A 16,664-nucleotide genomic window follows, 5' to 3' on the forward strand; every position below is an offset into this window, starting at 1 on the left:
ACAGGGTAGATTGGGGACAGGAGCCTGGGCTGGTAACACTAGAAGGGGGCGTATGGTGACTCAGGTTGGGAGGCTGGGAGCTTTGCATGGTAACACAGTGGGGTGGGGTTGTGAAGAAACTGAGCTCTGAGAGGTAACTGTGGAGGCAGGACAAGCAGGAGGAGACACAGATGATTAAAGCAGGATGTGAAACTGCATGGGGGAATTATGTGAGAAAATATTAAAGCAGTACCAGTTCAAGAGAGATAGTTGTGAAGAATCAATCCTCAGAGAGGCAGAACTCAAATAGGAAATTTCTATTGGCAAAGTCCAGGATTCCTGTACTTAAGTCTACAAAGAGATTAAAACAAACAAACAAACAAACAGAAACCAAAAAAACTGAAGAGTTTAAGGAGTAACTTGCTACTTTACTTATTAAAGTAACTCAGAGGACTAGAGGAAACAAACAAGGAAGATTGGGTTATGGGGCACCTACCTAGCTGGGAGGATGAAATAGGGAGAATTAAAGTGAGTATTGTGAGCTTATAGTCCTATAACTTACCAAATTTAAATATGATTCTTCACCCAAAACCCTCTCCCCATCCTACCCTGGCTTCCCAGTATTCCCTAACCATGTAACAAGAGTTTCTATACTACCACCTGAGACTGTAATGCTTAACAGTCAACGTGTTTCTTTTTTACTTGAATACTAATGAAGTAGTATTTTAGAAAGTTGGATGTGTTCTTAAAAGTAATGGTATATGGCTAAGTATTTGAAATCGTTTTCAAAAAGAATGAAAAATATGTTCCTCTCTCATGGCAGACTGAGCTAATTGGAGCCACCTTTTCTGATACAAATACATAGACATGCTGGGTAAATATAACAACAGAAACAAAAATGAAGCTTGAGAGAAAGAAAGAGAAATCCCTACTGCCAGAAAAAAAAATGTTGTGTCAGGGGGAGGGGACTCAAAGTCAGAGACCTGAATCTAGGCCTGAGGGGCTGGGGGCCAGGGTTTCAATGCCCACATGGGGACAAGAGATGTGCCCTCCCACCTGCAGTGCAAAGGTTAGAACTGGGACTCCTGCTAATGCCAGGACTTCTAAATAGCTGCACAATCAGTGAAAAGGAGCTAGAAAAGTTTTGTCTACCAGACTAGACAAGTTGCAAGCAGTTTGTTTTCTATTCTGAGCTCTGAGTAGAGAAAAAAAATTCTCCTTGGAGAAATCTAAACCCAAAGCTCCATAATTGGTGACTATAGGGTCTGGATTTATACTACCTTTGTGATAAGAGACTCTCAAGTTGAGAAACTTTCATAAAAACTAGTCCAGGTAGTAAAAATATTATATACATATATATTTATACAATATACACATATAGACATATATATATGATAAAGGACTTATAACTAGAATATATAAAGGACTTCTATTAATAATAAAAAGAAATTGTAATAGGAAAATGAGCAAGATTTTAACTTAAACTCTTCAAAGAAAGGATTCCCAAATGGCCAATATTCTTATAAAAAGTTGCTCAACTTCATTAACCATCAGGGAAATGAAAATAAAAAACACAGTGGGATTCTACATACTCACTAGAATAGCTAAAATGAAAGTGACAGAAAATAGAGGTTGGTGAGAATGTAGACACATAAATATAAATAAGCATTTATTGTAAAAAGAAAATAAAATAACAATGACAACTGACTTTTAGAGAGTTAAGAACAAGGTAGTACTAAAAACAATAATATGGAAGGTGGGGCAGACAGGGTATGATCAGAATCTTTCTGAATTCCTTGTATTGTTTGGGAGCTGCTTTAAAATGTTGATTAAATAAGTATACCCTATTAAAAATCTAAGGGTAACCATTGGAATGATGGATATGGAATGTATAACCACCTAACCAGTCAATGCAATTGGCATTTTGAGTAAGACATTTCTCCTTTGTGCAGTAATCCTGGCCCTGCCTATGAAATGCCAATAGCAGTGCTCAGTCATTGTGAAAAACAAAAAATGACCACACACATTTCTAAATGCCCCCTAAGAGGTCGGTGACACCACTAACTGGGAACCATGTTATGAGAAGGATAAAATGGGGGGAAATAAGGAAAACGTGAGCAGATCAATGGAAGCTAGGAAAGGGGTGGTGGAGGAAAAACAGGGAAGAATCAATTAAGGACATTGTCACACCCATTGGTTTTGTTTTGTTTTTGTTGTTTTTTTTTTTTAACATCTTTATTGGAGTATAATTGCTTTACAATGATGTGTTAGTTTCTGCTTTATAACAGAGTGAATCAGTTATATATATACATATGTTCCCATATCTCTTCCCTCTTGCGTCTCCCTCCCTCCCACCCTCCCTATCCCACCCCCCCCATCCCACCCCTCTAGGTGGTCACAAAGCACCGAGCTGATCTCCCTGTGCTATGCGGCTGCTTCCCACTAGCTATCTATTTTACGTTTGGTAGTGTATACATGTCCATGCCACTCTCTCACTTTGTCACAGCTTACCCTTCCCCCTCCCCATATCCTCAAGTCCATTCTCTAGTAGGTCTGTGTCTTTATTCCTGTCTTACCCCTAGGTTCTTCATGACCTTTTTTTTTTTTTCTTAGATTCCATACATATGTGTTAGCATTCGGTATTTGTTTTTCTCTTTCTGACTTACTTCACTCTGTATGACAGACTCTAGGTCCATCCACCTCACCACAAATAACTCAATTTCGTTTCTTTTTATGGCTGAGTAATATTCCATTGTATATATGTGCCACATCTTCTTTATCCATTCATCTGTTGATGGACACTTAGGTTGCTTCCATGTCCTGGCTATCGTAAATAGAGCTGCAATGAACCTTTTGGTACATGACTCTTTTTGAATTATGGTTTTCTCAGGGTATATGCCCAGTAGTGGGATTGCTGGGTCGTATGGTAATTCTATTTTTAGTTTTTTAAGGAACCTCCATACTGTTCTCCATAGTGGCTGTATCAATTTACATTCCCACCAACAGTTCAAGAGTGTTCCCTTTTCTCCACACCCTGTCCAGCATTCATTGGTTTTGTTTTGTAAACTCTTAGATTTAGAAAATATCTTAATTTGTTTTAAAGAACACTCATTTACCATCTGTATTTTTGCAAGAGTATTTTGTTTTGCAAAAAGATTCCCATTTCCTCTATCACAGTCAGAGGTACTGTCCTTTTCTATGAAACCCTATCTGAAAAAGATATCTACAACCTTATAGACATATTTTCCACAGTAATGTATCTATTAAAGTCAATAAATTAAAAATGGAATATCTCAAAGATTTAGAATCATATATTAATGATAATGCTTAACTGGTCTGAAAATATAAAGCATTGGTTTTTCAACTATAAGTAATTTGTTGGTTAGACCCAGATCTAATCTTTTATTATTTTTTTCTTTTATCAGGTTTTTAATCTTGAATAAGAAAATTAAAATTTTTGATAAAATATTTTAAAATTTCTTATATCCTTTCACTGTAAATATTGAAATACTCCAAAAGATACTGCTTTGGAAAAAGACACTAGGGACTTCTTAGCTGCCAAATGCAATGGATTTTTTCAAACCTCATCTTACCCAACCTCCCCCATTCTAAAACACTTTCCTCCTTTGGAGTCCATGATAATGCATAATGGGTTCTTCCTACTTCTCTGCTATTCCTTCTGTTTCCTTCATGAATGTCTCTTTCTTCCTCTTGCCAGCCCTTAATGTTGGTATTCCTCAAGATTTTTTCCCTGGTTCTCAAGGATCAAGCTCTGAGCTCAGACAACCTGGATTTGAATTCTAGATTCACAATTTTGTATAGTTGAGTAACCTCAGGCCTATAAGCCCTGGTTTCTTCAACTGTTAAAGTTTTGTATTAGTTTAGGGTTCTTCAGAGAAACAGAACCGATAGTATATATATATATATATATATATATATATATATATATATATATATACACACACACACACACACACACACACACACACACACACACATACACACACAAAGAGATTTGGCTTACACAATTAATGGAAGTTGACAAGTCCTAAGATGTGCAGTCAGCAAGCTGGAGACCCAGGAGAGCTTATGGTATAGTTCCAGTCTGAAAGCTGACAGGTTCAAGACCCAGGAAGAGCCAATGTTTCAGTGTGAGTTCAAAGGCAGGGGAAATTCAACATCCATGCTCAAGGCAGTCAGGCAGGAGGAAAAGCCTCCTTATTTGCAGAAGGGTCAGCCTTTTTGTTCTATACAAATTGGCCTTCAACTGATTGGATGGGGCCCACACATTAGGGAGGGCAATCTTCTTTACTCAGTCTACCAATTAAAATGTTAATCTCATGCAAAAACACCCTCACAGACACACCCAGAATAATGTTTAACCAAATATCTGGACATTCCGTTAGCCCAATGAAGTTGACACATAAAATTAACCATTGCAAGTACTTATCTCATAGGGTGGTAGCAAAGATTAAATGAAATATTATACAGCAGTTGCTTGGCACAAATAAGATCTTAATAATGCAATAAATGTTAAATACTGTCATCATCATTACTCTACACACTCTTCCTGGGTGATCTTATCCACATTCTTGGATTCAGTGATGGGATGAGTCCTAAATATTTATCTGATGTTTACTGATTATCATAGAATTCACTTCAAGCCTAACTGTCCAAAATGAAATTCATCATATCCTTCTCTACAAAGTTGCTTCTCCTCTAGTGTTCACTATACTAATGAATAACTCCAATATGTAATGCCCAGTTACACAATCAGAAACCTCCACATTATCCTTCCCTCCTTTTCCCCTTACCTCCCACATCCAATCAGCAATCAAGTCCTGTTCAGTCTACCTCTTAAATGTCTTTGGTATCTGTTCTCTTCTTTTCATGCTCCACAGCTATTTAGTTTGTCCATCATTTCTCACCTGAATTATTGCATAGTCTCTTAACCGATCACCATGCTCAAAGATAAATATGATTTATGTCACTCCTCTGTTTAAAATCTTTCAACAGTTCCTCATTGCCAAACTTCTTGGCATGGCATGTCATGGCATACAATGACTTTCATTATCTGATCCCAGAAAATTCCCCCAACCTCAACATTCAGGGTGCCCATGTCACACCCTATGATCTGGCCATATTGAACGGCTTGTAGTTCTCTAAATAGGCCCTGCTATTTCATTTTTCCATGTCTTTTCTTAAAGTGCTAGTTATACTGAAATGTCCTTGCTTACCTGATGAACACCTTCTCATTTTTCAGGACTCAGCTCAACCACCAACTCCTCTTAGAAGTGTTTTCTGACTGCATTCTCATGAAAAATTGATTATTACCCCGTCTACATTCTCACTATTCCCTAAACATCGTTCTAGAAAAGTGCCTATAAAATTTTATTGCACTTATCTATTCACTTGATTATAAGCTTTTTCAGGGTTGGGAACATGGCTAATTAATCTTTGTGTCCGTAGCCTGGCACCATAGTAGATGCTCAATAAGTATTTGGTGAAAGAATGAATGCATGAAATTTGAGGTACAAAAATACAAGTAATTATTCCATGAGTAAATAAATCGATAGGGATGGAAACACAATCTAAATTTTCTCTTCATGAGTTTTCCACTTCTCTCATTATTCAGTATTTGTTAAAGTTCCAAAATAACTGCTGGCACTCATGTTGGTTGGACTAATACTGAGAATATATAGGCTGCATTCTTTGGTGTTCAAGCATACTCCTTTAAAACATTAAAATCTTAACTAGCTTGTCTTTGACATTTTCCAAATATATCTAAAATGTCAGAGCCAGCATTTGGGGCCTACAAATCTTTTGAGTGAAAGCCCAGGCCTTCAAATTGTGTGCCATTCACAGGTTTAAAATAGGAACATGTTCCATGTTGGCTATGAGCTATTTGGAGACTTTGAGGACATTAGGAGAGAATAATTTTATTTGGGGGAGGAATGTTGGAAGGTAGGAGTTTTGAGAGAGAACCTATTTATTATCTGAATATTGAAATGAACACACACACATGCACGAGCACACACACACATACTTTATTACTCTAAAATCCAAGAATCTCAGCAAGAGTCCGATATGCAGTCCAAAATGCAGTCTAGGGTCTTTCTGATCCCAAAGGGAAGTCTGCCTGAATTTTTAGCAACAAAAAATAACTTTTGGCATACATGAATTAACAGTATATAATCATTTGTACGTATAAAATAAGAGAAATTTGTACTAAACATAAAAAGATATGTTCACTTGCAGGAAATGAAAATTTTCCAATAAAAGGAGAAAAACAAGTTTGCAACAGTTTTTTCAAGTCATAAGAAAAGTTTGGTGTGTCCAATTTCCTCTGCATCATGTACTAGTAAATTAGATTTATCGCATGATGTTTTAGAGAAAGGTACCAATATTGTGATTTTTCCTTATGTTCATATCCTAAATACCATTTTTATTTGCTTGGGGGAGAGTAGAAACATAGTTTCAGTTGATTTTTACATAGTCATAGGGTAGAGGAAATGCTGAAATTTACTGAGCAACTTCCCAAGATGAAAAACTTTTTAGAATTTAAGGGATAGAAATAATCCAACTTGTTAGTCCCTTAGGATTCACTTTCTGACTGAAATGGCTAGATATCTGAATATACCAAATTTGAAATTGCAGATAGACAACAAAAGATTAGCTACTTTGGTCAAGGAAATGAAGGTATTAAACTAGATATGTGGACTGAGTAGATGGTAATCAGAGGTGCACTCACTTTTCATGACTGAGCTGTCCTCTGTTCAAAGGACTGCAGATTTTGAAGCACTATACAGAACTGTGTGGTGGATACAATTTCAAAAAGAGATTCACAGATTTTGGTATATAAGTGAATGCCACCTTGATTTTCTACACCTAACTTTGGAGCACAAACCCCACCATATGTCTAAGGTACATCTATCTTATTATTGTGGATCTGTTTTAAAGTAACATATATTGACTGAGCATTTACTATATTCCAAGGACTACGCTAAGCAATTTACATGTATCTTCTCCTTCAAGAAAAACTGATTGAATTAATAGTAATTGATGTTCATACAAAAGATGAACTATCCTTGGAATTATAGTGACAATTATGAACTCCAGAACATGTGTTGAAGTTATTGGCCATGTGGCCAAATTCTGGGCAATGTGCGGGTCTGCCTGATTCTGGGAAATACACTTGATGAAACTACTTTTAGGCTTGTGACTATTCTGATTAGGTTCAGCTGTACATAGCACAGACTACAAAATAAATATGCCTTTAAACAAGACAGAAGTTTATTTCTCTTTCACTTAAAAGAAGTCAGGAGGTGAAAAGTCCAGAGCTGTATGTCAGTTCCATGGTCATTAGGGACACAGATTTCGTCTATATTTCTCTTTTTATTAGCTATACCTGTTATTATCTATACCTGTTTATTATTAGCTATACCTGATTGTTTTATTTTTGAGGGCTGTTTTAAGGTTTAGAATATGCATTTTTAATTTATCACAATTTACCTTCAAATAATAGTATAATGTAAATTCTAACGATATAATTCCATTTCCTGCTTCCATCCTTTGAGTTCAAATAGTTATTGTGGTCAAGCATTTTACTTCTACTTATATGTTATAATTTTTGCTTTAAATAGTCAATTATCTTTTTAAATTTTTTTAAATGAGGGGAAAGTCTTTTGTATTAACTCATGTAGTTATCATTTCTGGCACTTTTCATTCTTTAGCATAAATCCAAGTTTCCATGTGGTTTTGGTTTTTTATGCCAAAGAAATTGCTTTAACATTTCTTGTAATGCAGTTCTGCTGGCAACATTCTCTCAGCTTTTGTTTTCTTTAGCCTTCATTTTTGAAAGATATCTTCTCTAAATATAGGATTCTATGTGACAGACTTTTTTTTCTTTCAGCACTTTAAAAATGCCCTTTCATTGTCTTCTGACTTGCATAGTTTCTAATTAGAAGTTTACTGAATTTTTGTCTTTGTTTCCTTATACATAACCTACCTTTTTTTCCACCAGCTGCTTTTAATCTTTTCTTATCACTAGTTTTCAACAATATAATGATGTCTTTTGCAGTGGTTTTTGTGAGCATGTGGGAATGTGTGTGTTTATCCTGCTGAGGGCTTACTGAGCTTCTTGAGTCTCTGGATTTATAATTTTCATCAAATTTGAAAATACTTTCAGCCATATTACTAATAATTTTTCTATCACCCCTCTCACCCTCCTCTCATCTGGAACTCCAGTTACACATATATTAGAATATTTGGTATTATCCCACAGATCACCAAGGCTCTCTGGTTTTTTCTTTTTCTTTTTTTTTGGTTTTTGTTCTTCGTGTGCTTTATTTTGGCTAGATTCTACTATGTCTTCAAGTTTACTCATCTTTTCTTATGAGTGCCTAATCTGCTTCTGAGTGTTAATCTGATCCAGTGAAAATTTTATTTCAGAAGTTGCAATTTTAATCTCTAGAAATTCCATTTTTATGTCTTTAATTTCTCTCTTTCAGCATATAGAACATATTTATAATAATTGTTTTAATATTTTGACTGCTAATTCTACCATCTCTGTCATTTTTGGCTTTGTTTATTGACTTTTCTTCCTGAAAATGTAATAGATTACATTTTCCTACTTTGTAATATGTCCTAGTTCTCTTGCTAGTTCCAATGCATCTTCATGCTCTTCCTGCCTACTCTTTAAGTGCTGATGTTCCCAGCACTTAAGACGTAGGCAGGAAGAGCATGAAGATACCTTGATGCTATTATTGGCTCCTCCTTTTCTGCTGTGCATTCTCTCCCTGGCTGATCTCATCTGCTCCCAAAATTTCAGTTACCATCTATATGATGGTATACTCCGATTATATCTTCTGCTGTCCAGATTTCTCTTCAGAGCACTAGATTCATATATATAACTGCCTACTCCACTTCTCCACCTAGATTCAGAGCCATCTCAAACTCAGCATATCCAAAATGAACTCGTCAAATTCTCAAAATGAACTCCTCAAAATCTGCTCAATGTCTTGTATTCCCTAACTCAGTGAATGGCATCACTAGCTCATAATCATATAAGCCAAACATCTGTGAGTCATCATCTTTCTCCTTCCTTGTAGTAGGTATTGTGGTTCTCTCCTTCTCAGCCTCCATTCTTCTTTTTCTAGGTAATCACCTCAGTTTTCATTGGGATATCCACACCTTCTCATCACAGCTTTGGACCTAGAGGCAGGGCATATGTCTTTATCCTAATATAACTAGCCTCATGCCATCCCCTGGCCACCATGAATCAATTCTTGAGGCTTCTGGGAAAGTTTTCTTTCCTTTCTAAAAGAGTTTTCATAAATACTCGCTCTTCTTCTCTTCTTGGACCTAGATGATGAAACTCACAGCCATAAGAATTGTTGGCAACTGTAAAGCCAATACTAAGGAAAGAAAAGCAGTGAAACAAGAAAGAAACGTGTCCTTAATGACATCACTGAGCTGTTGAATCATTCAGCCCTGTAGCCCATCTTTTCACTGGACTTTTTATCTAGACAGGTCAATATTGGTTTATTGGTTAAGCCAGTTAGAGTTGAGTTTTTTCTGCTTGCAACCCAAAGCATCATAATTGATAACTTTCCTTCACCCTTCACCCCCAGACACAGGCAATTTACTCACTAGGTTCTAGTAATTCTATTCCTTGAATAGTGTCTGATTTCCCTCAGTTCTGTCTCCTGCCACTGCCAGTGCCAGTTCAGGCTCTCATCTTTTTTAAGTGCATAAAATGCATTTCTAAAATGTATACCTTACCAAAATTTCATCTGCTTCCAATCCTGACATGGCTTTCCCTTGCTTCTAGAAAAGACTCTACATTCTTTGCATATTGTACAAGATTCTTCATGATCTGTCTCCTTTACCTTCTCGTGTCTCCTTTTGCCACTCCGTTCAATCCCATCCTACCACAGGCAATGCTGAACTCTTTGCTGAACCAAACTACTCTTTGATCTCACGCCTCTAGCACTTTACTCTCGCTGCCCTAACCGTAACCCTAACCTATGCTCCCAATGCTCTCACTCACTTCTCCCTTCTCCTTCCTCCACCAAAGCACACAAACACACTAATTCCTAGTCATCCTCAAGTTTAAATGTTCTTTGAAGCATTTCCTGACCCTGCCTGAGTCTGGGGTAACTGTGTGTCAAGGCACCTAGTGTACTTTCCTACTACAGTATTTATCACACTGAGTTTGTTTATTTACCTGGCTCCTCCTCTGCACAGTAAGCACTTTGAAAACAATAAATCCTTCTTTTACATTCCTGTATTTCTATTTCTGGGAACTAATAAAGTGTCTGAGACATAGTATACTCAATAAATGTTTTTTGAATGAATAATTATGTGGTCTGCAAACATAAGGATACTTGATCTCGAAACTCTCTATCCGAAAACCTTAACTTTTCCTGTGTTTCTGATTTCTAAGCATTAATCTTTTTCTTCCAGAATATGGGGCTCTAGGTAGGCAGAGAAGGAAAACAAGAGAGCTTGGGACAGGTTGCCTATAGTCCTCTGGAGATCCAGTAACATGTCCTGCCTTTCACCACTCTCCTCCACCACCTATTCACACCTGGGTACCCTGTGTGGGTGTCGACTTAGCTGAGGAGCCCAACAGCATACTCAGACCTTGGTTCAGATTTCTCTTATTGCCAAATGAAAGTTGGCCAATGTATACACCGTAAACAATGTTCAAATTTCCACTTATCTTTTGAACTTATACTTTATGAAATTAGTATTTCTTAAAAATTGTAGGCCTTAAAATTTTAGAAATCTGGATTATTTTGCACTGATCAAGTAAGATACAGCGATCTTAATCCCGAGCTTTACCTTTACTGGCCTTAAAGTTAGATGTGAGTAATTGAGCGAAGAAATGAACTACCAGAATCTGACAGTGGCAATGTTCCTAACCGTTTTATAACCTAATTAACTGTTAAGTTATTGGAAGCAACTACCTTTCTACAAGTCTTAGGTTAAAAAAAACAAAAACAAGCAAAGAAAACCTTGAATTTAAGGCAGAGAGGATTCGCCTGAGGGAAGGGAGGGAAATGGTTATTCGTGATTCCGAATTTATGGGATAAAATTAAGCAGCAGGGAAGACCGAGATATGGTGAGGAAGTCAGATTTCACTGGGCACTTATGAGTGGTGAGGGTAGGAGTTGGAGGTGGAGCGAAGTAAGAAGGACTAGCAAAGAGCGGGATCCCTAACAGCACCATAATACAAGGAGGGCCTTGTTCAGCCAGGAGCAGCGCTGAACACGTTCCCTTCCTTAGTGTGTCGGTGAGCATAGTAACAGTGGGGACGAGCCTCTCCCCTCGAGCATGCGCAGTGCAGAGCGAGCCGGAAACGTCCTCACCAAGGTACACCTTTTTTTCTTCAGAGAACTACAACTCCCAAGAGACCACTCGGCGCCGCGGCACCGCCTCCCGCTGTGGCCCTGCCCCCCCCGTCCCCTCCCTCCGGCCCCGCCCTCCAGCTAGTCCCCTCCCCTCCCTCCGAGAGTGTGTCAGTGACCCAGAGGCGGTGTGAGGCGGAGGAACCGTCGGGGGGCGCCGCCGCCGCCGCCTCCAGCAGCAGCAGAAGCCGCGCCGCGCGTTCGGATTTGCCTCGAGCCCTCCGGGAGCGCATCACAAAGCGGACCCCACGGCTTTCCCTCCGCCCGCGGCTTCTCCAGCGCTCGGCTCTGCGGCCAACTTTCTCTCGCCGGGCTCGGCCGGCAGGCGAGGAAGGCTGCGGTGGAACGCCGGGCTGTCTGCTCGTGCTCCTCGCGCACGCACCCTTCACCCCCCTCGCTCCGGGTCTCGGGGCCGTGCTGGGATTCCGGCCACCAGCAACTGTCCGGTGAGTGTGGCCGCGGCGTGCCGTGGGAGGGGTCGCGGCGGGGCCACCGAGGGATGCGGGCCAGGCGGGCGCGCAACTTCCTCGGCGGCTTCCCCCGGCGGCCGGCCGGCTCTCCCCGCCCGCCTGCGCGCCCCCGCGCCGGAGGCGGCCGGGAGAGGAGTTTGCGGCGTCTGCATCCCGCGCTCTCGCAGGAGGAAGCGCCTTTGTCAGGAGCTGGCGGGCGCCCCCTCCCCCTCCGCCTGAGTGCGGGCGCTCGGCGGCCAAGTCCGAGCCCCGCGCCCTACGCCCGGCGCCGGGCCGCCAGCTGCTGGAGGGGAGCTCCGCGGGGGCGGGGAGCAAGATGGAAAAAAGAGAAACAAAGGGGGTTGTGGGCTTTTGTTTGTGCGAATCTGATAACTTCTTCCTTCCTTACATAATACAGACTTCCAAGTTAGTCATTCTTTTTATTGTTACGATTATTGTCATCATCTTTGCGTGTCCTTCGCGTTTTCTTTCATCTCTGGATCTCAGAGCACTTAAAAACACTAATTAATCACACCTCCGGGGCCCCTACGAAACACGTTAATAAGCCTGTAAGTGAGTAAACTGAGGTCCAGAAGAGCTCTCTAATTGATGGATACGCTTGCTGTTCCACCGCACCTGGTGTCTGAGGACCTGAAAGCATCTATGAGTAAGAACTCGTTCTTCAGTGCCCCGTGGAAAAGTTAAAGATGCTCATTTTACTTACAGGCTAACTAAAGTCTAAAAGAAGTCGGGGTGATTGTTAGGTAGTTAAAACAATAACTCTTCTTACATAGTGTTTGAATCTTAAAACCTCAAAAGAGTCTTGAAAAATGCTCCGAGTGGGGAAAATACTGTACATCACAAACTCACCTCACCCATCTACTTTTATTTTTGTACATGCAGGTCTCTTACAAGGCGGGAGAGCAGTGATGGGGGATGGGGGTTGGGGGAGGGAGGGCAGAGATTTTTTTAATGTAGGCTTAACAGATTTTAGTCACTACGTGCAAGGAAATGTCTTGGTTTTAATAGCACCAACAACCTTCCCATCGTTTAGTCATCAGATAATTGAGTGAGCACTTTATCCATAAGGCGCTCGTTGTGCTAAGAACTGACGCTTTAAGTGTACGAAACGGTCATCTGTTTGTTTTGGTTCAAAGACTGTGTACTTCTCTTACTCTGCAAAATGTTATTTTGTTTTCTTAGCAGCTGATCTTTTGTTTTTGAAATGGCTTTGTCTTTTTCTACATTGAATATGTGTTACTTTTATAGCTGAGCAGAATCGTAAGAATGTTGTTGTTGTTGTTGTTGTTGTTTAGTTTGCATAGTAGTGTGAATTTAAATTTTTGAATTGTGGAGAAGGTTCAGTTTCTCCAGTTCTTCGGTTTCAGTTTATGACGTTTTCTTTGTAGCTAACAGAGAAAATGTTTTCTCGGTGTGATCAGATTTATATCTTTCAAAACATTGTCCTTCTTGTACAAATACAGCATATGAATTCCATATGTTTTTTATTCACATCAAAAACCTCTTCTGGAGGAAAATACATAATTCTGAGGACAAGTTTGTTTATTTTGGTAGTTGAACCAAACTGGAAGGTACTAAAAATTTAAATCAAGCATCATTTCTACTAGTTATTTCCTGAGATGAATAATGATCAGAACTGTAGTAACAGTACTTTCTCTTACCCTAAATTCTCTTGAATTTAATTTTGTATTTTATAGTTGCCCCCAGATTTTAGATTCTGGTGGTCCCATCAGAAAAGAAAAAGACATTTGTTATTTTAATATTTTTTCCCCCAGTCCTCTAACCTGTCCCTTTTCTGTAGTATGTTGAAAGAGATCTTGAGTTTAAAAAATTGAAAAATAAGTTGTTAGGAACATACAGTTAAGTGTATGGAAAATTGTATGTAGTGAAGTGGTTATAATACGCATCTAATAAATTTAAGACTTTTAAAGAGAAAACTGCCACCTAGGTTTTTATTAATATTATAGAAGTGCTGTAATGTAATAATAGTAGTATTTATTGACTTGAAAAAAAAGTGATCTGGGAATTGTGCCTTAGTGGCGGATTTGGGGGAGGGGGGGCGGAAATCTGTGCTCTCCTTAAAATTTTCATTTAGGTGACCTTACAGTTGGTTATGTTGAACTTTTTCTGTAGCGTTTACAAACCAGATTTGCCAGAGGCATTTGTACTTTAAGGTAGTTACTAACACAATGTCTGCTCAGTCACTGGAGTCCAAAGACAGAAGTTAGTGTTGACTGTCAAAGGCTGGCATTGCAGGTTTCCTAGTTTCTTTGGGACCCCTTAAAGGAAATGAGTGAAAAGTACAGAGCAGGGAACTGAGTCTAGTACTGCTGAGCTACTGAGCCAAGTTTCAAGGGGAAGCCTGAGTGTGTTTGCCTTTGTCTTTGTTTCAGCTTCCTTTCAGGTTGTCAAAATGCCACTTGTATATGAAGAGTTCTGTCAATTCAGAATATGCCTTATTGTGGTTGTCCAGTAGGTCAGATGATAAGGACTATAGTAGTCCTGCTCTGTGAACAATTGTTTTCAGACAGAAGCTTCTGTAACTGATAGAGATTTTAAGCTGGAGGAGGTAGAATTGAAAACTATCCCAACATTCTTGCATACATACATCTTACCATGGCATATCAACATAGACCTATTCTCATATTTGTTAAATCAGAAAGGCTTATATGGATTATTTCATCTGTTTTAACTGTATATATGAAAACATAATGACAAACACATGATGGCACTGAGAGATGGTTCTAGGAGTTTCTTTGGAAAAATCATCTGATTTCATAAAGTTACATTTGTGTCTTTTAATTGAGGAGAATAAAACAAATTTAAAAGCCAGTAGAAAGAAGAAAATCAGTAGAATGAAGGAAACCTGGTGAAGATGTTTTTATAGAGTACAATATTACAGATTCCTGACAACATTGTATAAGGGACAAAATTCTAGCTAAAGTCTGTGAACAGTGAATTCCACTTAGCATTTTCTGTTTATAGATCTCTAGCCATCTTTTCATGATTCTCTCTAAATATATCACACAGGAAAAGTAAATGGAAAGCATTCTTTCAAGGGATTTGGGTTGTTGGAGTTTTTTTTTACACATGTGGTAGTGGAGATTTATTGTTTTTCTTTAAGTTTGACCTCTGCCAGAGAACATTTTCCCCAGACTAATGTGTGGGAACTTCAAAACAAGAAAAATTGGACACTGAAAGAACTAGATATAATTTCAAGTTGTACCACTAGCTTTTTTTATGTTCTCTTGAAAGATCCCTTCTAATAATTGTTCCTTCCAAAGGCTGAAAATAATTGCACTTAGTAGGTCCTACGTAGTTTTTGTCTTTGCTGAATGAATTTACAAGTAATAAAGAGAAAGCACAAGATTTCCTGAGTCAGAGAATTTCTGCTTTTTTTCTTTTTAAATAGAAGTAACTGATGAACATGTGATTGGAGCCCTTCAATTAGCATAGCTTCCTTCAGAAATAAGCTTAAGAGGAAAAGAGCTTCATCAGGTGATTTAAGAGAACTGAATTGCAGATGAGTCTAAGAACACCTGATTATTTTTTCAGAATGTTGTACATGATGTTTTAGGTTTTTTGCCACAATAAACTCCGTTTCAGAGAAGTAGAGTTCTACATGTTACTCCTTTTGTCACGCCTGTAATGCTTTTTTACACCTCAAAATACCATTTACAGAAAAATAGAATATGTTGCTGGTGCCTGTGGGAAAATTCTGATGTTTGCCATCCCTCAGTTAATCGTGACCATTCATGTAGTTAAAAGTTTTTAATTGAGTACACATGTAATTTACTTCCTTTTCAAAGAATTTATTGCTGATTTTTATTTTATAATGAACCTCTTGGGATGTTGCTAGTTCTAAAAATATGTAGTACCCCCCAGTTTCCCACCATGTTCTGCAGTTTCTTTTTCTATTAATTTTTTGGCTGCAATTTGCTTTTTCCCCTAAATTGTCTAAAATGAGCTAAGAAATGTTTAAACATACTTGGCAAGAAATACAGTCAGTAATTTATTATGCTAAGCTTCAGCTGAATTTCCAAATACAAGGTATGTTGAATCTGTTTTAGAGATAGAAGTATACTTACTTTGAAGGGGGCTAAAGCAGGGATATAGCCAGTAGATTTCATCTTGGGTACCAAATCTGATTGCCTGGTGGTGATTGCCTGGAGTGTTATGTTTAGAAAATTGGGAGTCCCGGTTCAGACTCAGCAGGAGCGAGTGCTGTGATCAGCAATTTCTGCAGTTGGGTGGGCGGTGGGCTTTTGGCATGAATGCCAAATACTCATTTTGTACTTATTGGATGCCTTTTATGTGTCAGACACTGGTCTAGATGCTGATATCACACAGACTAAAATCTCTGCCTTATGGTGTTTACATTCTAATAACAAGACACAGACAATAAAAAGGTAAAATATTTTGTGTTTTAATGACAAATGACCTGGTTTCTTTAAAAAATAAATAATAAGAAATGGGGGGGGCGGATATAAGATTAAAAGCAACTAAAGGGGCATATCCACCAAATGTATTATGTGGACCTTAGATCCTGCTTTGAGCAATCTAACTGTAAAAGGACATTGATGAAAAATTTGGGAAATTTGGACATTGATGGGTATTTAATAAAAAGGAATTGTCAATTTTTTAGGGTGTAGTAATGTTTTATGGTTTTAGAACAAGAGTCCTTACCTTTTGGAGGTATATTTATGAATTAAAATATGATATCTGGATTTTTTTTACTTTAAAATAATTTGCAGGGGAGAGGAGCATAGATGAAACAATATTGGCCATATATCGAAAAATT

At 38.5% G+C, this 16,664-nt stretch overlaps 1 protein-coding gene across 5 annotated transcripts in view; it reads left to right on the forward strand.

The window, feature by feature from the left end:
- Positions 1-16,664, forward strand: part of PELI1 (pellino E3 ubiquitin protein ligase 1) — a 128,942-nt gene that overhangs the window by 66,587 nt on the left and 45,691 nt on the right. For 2 of the 5 annotated variants that reach the window (XM_082358262.1, XM_082358261.1), the window contains exon 1: positions 11,487-11,839. The exons of the other annotated variants lie outside the window; for them this stretch is intronic. The gene's annotated coding sequence lies outside the window, so the exon portion shown is untranslated. Of the gene's footprint in view, positions 1-11,486; positions 11,840-16,664 lie in introns of those variants that run through there. 5 annotated transcript variants of the gene reach the window in all.

The sequence above is a fragment of the Balaenoptera borealis genome, assembly GCF_965194805.1.
Source record: "Balaenoptera borealis genome assembly, chromosome: 15".
In the NCBI taxonomy this organism is placed as follows: domain Eukaryota; kingdom Metazoa; phylum Chordata; class Mammalia; order Artiodactyla; family Balaenopteridae; genus Balaenoptera; species Balaenoptera borealis.